Here is a 7,379-nt window from a genome sequence, read left to right as displayed (position 1 = left end):
ATTTCAACACATGCCATAAAAGACATGGCACAAAAAAAGTCTTAAAATGCTGTACCATAAGAAAGCAAAGCAGTAATGGCAGAGATCTTTTCTCTGTGTTCTGTTAAACAGCAGTGACAATTATTAAAAGGAGAATTAGTAAAAAAAATTTAAATATTTTTACCTACAGGGAAAATAATAGCTTTCTAGAAGCATATGTGCAACTTATAATTATCAATACTTTTATGCATTTTATTCCATTATTTTCAGAATTATGTATTTTTATTGGATGCTGCTGCTCCTGAATTATTTTCATTGGGTATACTGAAAAAATACTTAGCATTATCTTCTTACCCCTAAGGAATAATGGAAACAATGTTTTTTCCTTAAGTATCTGCTTCTTTAAAGCCTCTTATGACCAAATGGATGAAAATATTACTGCAATACCATTGAATTTAAGATCCCATACATTGTAAAATTCACCATTATTTAAGGTACTACTGAGAAAAAATATACGAATTAAACTCTCATAATTCTCTATCACTTCTACTTTTTCCCTTACTTATTATATCTTAATTTTATACTTACATAAACATATATTTTTTTCATGCCACCATTGGACATGAATAAAAGAGAAGATAGGAGATAAATCAAGTTATTTCTAAAAACTTCATTTGAGAGTCCACCTCATTTAATCACTTTGTAATCCAAAGTCTTTGATGTCCCATGTTTTCCTTGGTCTCCCATAAATTATTTTCCTCTGTATTATGAAGAGTTGAGAGTATGGAGGTTTCCTTAAAAGAAAGTGCCTTTCTATATTTTCTCCAACATTGCTGACATTCATTCTGCAGTTTCAATCCTGGTGATTTCTTGGTTATTTATACCTAAAAGCATTATTGGAATGTTTTCAGACAACAACTTGCAGTTACTTTTCTTCCTCAAATGATGAAAGAGGTCTACTGAGGTTGAGGAGTCATAGTTGACCATATTTTTCAGCAAGAACAACAACCAATTCACCAGGCTACTTTTCATTTCTCTCTTTTTTTAACCTTTTCAGCTGCACATCCATGAGGTCTATTAACAACCAAGACACTTCCTTACTTAGCATAAGACTCTTGATTATCCATTCCACATGACTTTTAGGTGGTTTTCTATCAAGCTACTAATGTCCTGTGAAGAAGTCTTAGACTTGCTCAGCAGCCTTTACCTACCCCCATTCCCCTCTCTTTGTTTGCGGATGCTTTCTGTGTTTCCATTTCACAGCCCAGGGAGAGAGTAGGTCTAGTGAAGTGGCCTGACCATATATTGAACCCAAGACCAGCAGATGGCAGCCCCAACTCTTCACAAAAGTTGCCTGACACAGGCAAACTGTAGCAAGCCAGTTACTACTGCACTGTGTGTGGGAATGCAGGTTCAGGGCACAACAGAAACCTTCAGCACAAAGTACAGAATAAAGAGATAAAAAATGGCATATCTCCTTGTCACTTACATAGTCCATAGTAACTTCTGGTCAGAGTAGACAAGTAATTTCTAGCACATTAATGAAGTGATCAGTCATCAGTTATTCAGTCTTTGCTTTGAGCTGCTTAAATCCGTTCTGAAGAATTTGCAATTCTTTTCTTATCATCATTACATTGCCATACTATTGACAATCCTTTACAATGTCTTCATGTGAGAACAAAATTAGCTCCAGTTATTTGAAAGTATTTTCTTAGGTCCTGTAAAGCACTTGGTTTTTGATTCACAAGTCAAATAACAATTGAGGTAACTTCTTCAAATGATGAGCACTTATCACATGTATATTTTATTTAGATACACTTTTGCTTCCAAATGCCCTGTAGTTCAGTGTTGAGTTTTACTATAGTTTTAAAGATATGTTAAATGGCAATTAGACTGAATACCTATAGGACCAATAATTCACATTATCAAAATAATGATAATATGTGAACAGTATCCACATTTGCACATGTGTATGTGTGCTGGTTTGAAAGTATTATGTACCCTAGAAAAGCTATGTTTTAATCCTGATCCAATCTTGTGGGAACATTTTCTTTTAATCTTGATTCAAAATTGTAGGTAGAAGCTTTTTTTTTTTAATATCTCAAAAATATTTTATGACTAATTATATTCATCAAACATATTACTAGAAATGGTCACCAAAGTAATGCTCTTATCACTTCTGAAAGGTACAACGTCAGGTGCTTTTTTTTTTTTTTTTTTTTTTGTTTAGGCCACTCTTCATTCCCCAAGCCTCTTTGACCCCCCAGTCTGCCTCATGCCCCACCGGGTCAGCTTACAGGGTGCCTCCAGGGCCTGGAGGTGGAGCTGGTATCTTGCCCGTGACCTTGTTGGCACAGTCCAGTAAGGAGGTGTGAATGTCCTTGGCACAGGCAATCTGGGCTTTAATGACTGCCAGGTACTGTGGGTAAGGCAGGCTAACAGGCTGTACCGCATCGGGCTTGGTGGCTGTGGGCACCAGCGTCGGAGAGTGCTTGGCGCTGTGGCAACTTTGCGACAGGCACTCGTGTGCCAGGCGCAGGCAGAGCTCCAGCTGGTCACAGAGCGCATAGAACTCCTCCAGGCACTTGTCAAAGCGCTGAATGGGTCCATCGCTGCTCTTTCACCCAAGGCGTGTTCTGTCATGCTCAGACACAGAGACTCCAGAGTGGGATTGATCTCCAGGTCAAGCCCAGAGACCGGGCAGTCTGGAGGAAACATGAGAATGGCCTGGGGCGATGAGTGAACCGGGAGCGAGTGGGTGCGCTGCACAGAGCTGCTGCTCTGGCTGGGCATGCTGTTGCTGCCCCCAGGGTTGGCAAACCGCAGGTTCTGTTGGCCCTGGCCCCCAAGGCTGGGGCTGGTGAGGGCATGTCGGGGGGAGACGCCACCAATGCTCGATGGGCTCAAGAGACCCATCCTGCCAGGTGGAAGGACCCGGGGAGGCATTGGGAACTGCCGCTGGGTCCTCCGGGCCACCCCCATCCCCACAGAGCCAGCTATGGGGAGCGAGTTGGAGCCGAACGCCCAGCTTTTCTGTTGCCGGTAGTTCTGCATCTCTAGTGTGGCTTTGCGAGGGAATGTGCAGAGGAGCTTCAGCACTTGCTGTTTCCAGGACAGCAGTCGTTTCTTCTACGTCTCCGTGAAAGCCTCATGAGTCAGGCACTTTTCAATGAGCTGGAGGTAACTTGTGATGTTTTCCTCATCAGGTCGGGATACCAGCAGCTGGGTGCACACTTTGCCCATCACCCGTGTAAACTGGCTAGGGATGTCTCCATCGGCAATGGGAGCTGGGGCTGGCTCACTGCCATCATTGGAAGCTGGAGCTGGTGGAGGGGGGTAGCTCTCTGCAGATGGAGCGTCCTTGGCCTCAGGGCCCTTGTTTGTGCCAAGGTGGGTCAGGGGAGGCTCAGCTCCTGGCAGCAATGCCTCCCCCCGACCCCCATCCTTAGCAGTAGCTGTGGCGGCAGCAGCAGCCACAGTAGCCTGGAGTACACTGTAGGCCTTGATGGGGGTTATGATGATCTGTTGCAGCTCCTCAAGAGCATTTCGCAGATTCCCACCTTCCAGTACATCCTTCTCCAGAGATTTCAGGACACTCTGTCTCTCACGCAGCTTCTGGATGCTCAGGGCTATCTTGTGGCGGGCACCTTTGGTGACATTCTGAGACTCCAAGTGCTGCTCAGTCAGTGTCATCATCTCCTCGTAGCTCATCTGTGAGAAGAGGGCTGCATATTTGTGCAAGCGAAGACTCTTGAGCCATGTGGGCACATCTTTCATGCCACTGCCATCCTCCTGGAAAGTGTTCCGGCTGGAGCCCTGCTCCTCTGTCTGCTCACTGCCAGAAGAGACCACACTGCTCTGAGGTGAGAGGGGCGCGTGGTCGGATGTGGTGAAAGCAGCCCAGGCCCCGAGCTCCTCCAGACTGGGCCACTCACCAAGGGGCCTGTGGGCTCGTAGGGATGAGTGACATGGAGCGCTTCAGCGGGCTGGGGTGGATTTGGCAGGGGAGACCTGCATTTGTGTTGCTCCCAATACTGTTGATGGCTGGCTGCACTGAGCTGGGGTGGAAGGGCACATGTCCATTTTCCTGGGGTGGCTTCTCCTGCCAGCCTGGCCCTGCCTCCCCAGGGCCCAGCTCTGCAGTGCCTCCCCACTCATCTGAACCCTGGCGCGAGTGGTAGGGAGGCTCAGGCCGGGTGCGGAAGCCACTAGCCAGCCGCTCTTCCAGGTGACTCAGCCAGAGAGCTAGTGAGTTGCGGTCCTCCAGTGTGGTGGCTGGGTGAATGAGGGCATAGGAGAGGAGCTGGCGACTCTCTTCAACGAAGGCATTGCTCTCGATCGAGTAGGCTAGAACTTTCTGCAGTAGCCTCATATACTCTGACTTGACCTCTGTGTTGCATGGCTGAAGCAGAGGAAGGTGGGACAGCAGAAGGGACACCACCTTCTCTTTGGACTCCTGCTGCCACTGGCTGACGATGGCAGCACTGTTGGCCTCCGACTCCAGCATGTGGATGTCATTGCAGTCTGCCAGTGAGTGCTCCAGGCAGAGCTGCAGGAAGCGAGCTTGGGTGCGGGTGACCCTCTTCAGAAGCGACAGCAGGGCCACCATCTGCTCACATTCATTCCAGCCCTTGAACCAGCCAGCAAGGATGCCCACCTGGTCTCGGAACATCATGGTGCCAGGCCTGGGGCCAGGGTGGGGAAGACGGCGGTGGCAATGGCCAGCGCCATCACATGGTCTCAGCTCTGGGCTCCTGTCACCTCTTCCCTGATGGCCAGGTCTTAAGGACGTTCCCTGGCATGGTGGCAACGGGAGGTGGGGAGAGGAGGAAGCCTGCTCACATCAGGGGAGGTCTTGGTCCAGCCACACTTCTCCAGGCTCCGCCTTGGCCGCCGCCGCTGCCGCCCGAGCCTCCTCAGGCCACCGCCACCGCCGTCGCCCCCTCTCTGGCCCTTGAGTTCCCCTCCTTCCTCCCGCACCGACCTCAGGTGCTTTTTAACCTATGTATTTTTTTTTTATTAATTAAAAAAAAATTAACTAACACAACATTTAGAAATCATTCCATTCTACATATGCAATCAGTAATTCTTAATATCATCACATAGATGTATGATCATCATTTCTTAGTACATTTGCATCGATTTAGGAAAAGAACTAGCAAAACAACAGAAAAAGATATAGAATGATAATACAGAGAAAAAAACAAAAATAATAATAAAATAAAAAATAAAAAATATATAAAAAAGAAAAAAGGAAAAAGAAAAAACAAAAAACACAAACAAACAAACAAACAAAAACTATAGCTCAGATGCAGCTTCATTCAGTGTTTTAACATAATTACATTACAATTAGGTAGTATTGTGCTGTCCATTTTTCAGTTTTTGTATCTAGTTCTGTTGCACAGTCTGTATCCCTTCAGCTCCAATTACCCATTATCTTACCCTGTTTCTAACTCCTGATGGTCTCTGTTACCAATGACATAGTCCAAGTTTATTCTTGAATGTCGGTTCACATCAGTTGGACCATACAGTATTTGTCTTTTAGTTTTTGGCTAGACTCACTCAGCATAATGTTCTCTAGGTCCATCCATGTTATTACATGCTTCATAAGTTTATCCTGTCCTAAAGCTGCATAATATTCCATCGTATGTATATACCACAGTTTGTTTAGCCACTCGTCTGTTGATGGACATTTTGGCTGTTTCCATCTCTTTGCAATTGTAAATAACGCTGCTATAAACATTGGTGTGCAAATGTCCGTTTGTGTCTTTGCCCTTAAGTCCTTTGAGTAGATACCCAGCAGTGGTATTGCTGGGTCGTATGGCAATTCTATATTCAGCTTTTTGAGGAACTGCCAAACTGCCTTCCACAGTGGTTGCATCATTTGACATTCCCACCAACAGTGGATAAGTGTGCCTCTTTCTCCGCATCCTCTCCAGCACTTGTCATTTTCTGTTTTGTTGATAATGGCCATTCTGGTGGGTGTGAGATGATATCTCATTGTGGTTTTAATTTGCATTTCTCTAATGGCCAGGGACATTGAGCATCTCTTCATGTGCCTTTTGGCCATTTGTATTTCCTCTTCTGAGAGGTGTCTGTTCAAGTCTTTTTCCCATTTTGTAATTGGATTGGCTGCCTTTTTGTTGTTGAGTTGAACAATCTCTTTATAAATTCTGGATACTAGACCTTTATCTGATATGTCGTTTCCAAATATTGTCTCCCATTGTGTAGAACTGGATGTCCATATGCAAAAGAATGAAAGAGGACCCGTATCTCACACCCTATACAAAAGTTAACTCAAAATGGATCAAAGATCTAAACATTAGGTCTAAGACCATAAAACAGTTAGAGGAAAATATAGGGAGATATCTTATGAAACTTACAATTGGAGGCGGTTTTATGGACCTTAAACCTAAAGCAAGAGCACTGAAGAAAGAAATAGGTAGAAGCTTTTGATTAGATTATCTCCACGGGGATGTAGCTCACCCAGTTGTGGGTTTGATCTTTCATTAGGAGGAAAGGTGACTCTACCTATTCCAGGTGGGTCGGGTCTTGATTAGTTTACTGTTATCCTTTAAAAGAGGAGGCATTTTGGAGGAAGCAAGAAACTGCAGAACCCTCAGAGTCAACAGAGACTACACAGTAGTGCTCACACGGATGTGGACATGTGGAAAAAAGAGACAGATATTTGGAGATGCTCGGAGCCCAGTAGGCATTGCCATGAGATGTTAAACAAGCCAGAACCTGGAGAAAGCCAAGGGAAGCCAAGAATGAAAGCTAGCCCTGGAGAAGTAAAGACAGGAACCCCACAGGAACAGAGGCTGAAAGCAATGGAGCCCAGGAGCAAGGGACCAGCATATGCCAGCCACGAGACTACCCAGCTATCAGAGGTGTTCCTGACCCATTGGCCTTTCTTAAGTGAAAGTAACCTTTTGTTGAATATTTTTAGACACTTTCACTTCCTTAGAACTATACACTTGTAATTTATTAGATTCCCCTTTTTAAAAGCCATTCCAGTTCTAGTATATCACATTCTGGCAGCTTGCAAACTAACACGGTATGTAATGCCAAGTAGTTCATGATTGTTTCTTGGTCAGAAGTGATCATCAGGCACACTGGAAGATATCTGAAACACAGAGATGCTAGTCTGTGAAATCGGCATCATAAAATAGATTAAATGTATACTTTTATAAGACTATATGTTTGAGATTGACATGGTCTTTGATCTATTGCCAGAACCCATAACATTGATATGTATTCAGCACAAGAATGGATTGTGGATGCTGTATAAATATCTGTAGAGAAAATTACAATAGATTTTGTGCCACTGAAATCCAAGCCTTTTAAAGTCAGAAACTTTTAGTATAATACTGGAACAGAGAGCATGACTTTGTTGACTG

At 44.6% G+C, this 7,379-nt stretch overlaps 1 long non-coding RNA gene and 1 pseudogene across 1 annotated transcript in view; both read right to left on the bottom strand.

Annotated features, from left to right (window-relative positions):
- LOC143686227 (uncharacterized) overlaps positions 1–7,379 on the bottom strand; it is a 35,191-nt gene that overhangs the window by 9,941 nt on the left and 17,871 nt on the right. The gene's annotated exons all lie outside the window — the stretch shown is intronic.
- LOC143686225 (protein Smaug homolog 2 pseudogene) lies at positions 2,200–4,958 on the bottom strand (annotated as a pseudogene).

The sequence above is a fragment of the Tamandua tetradactyla genome, chromosome 6 (assembly GCF_023851605.1).
Source record: "Tamandua tetradactyla isolate mTamTet1 chromosome 6, mTamTet1.pri, whole genome shotgun sequence".
Taxonomy (NCBI): domain Eukaryota; kingdom Metazoa; phylum Chordata; class Mammalia; order Pilosa; family Myrmecophagidae; genus Tamandua; species Tamandua tetradactyla.
This window is presented reverse-complemented; position numbering and strand designations above follow the sequence as displayed.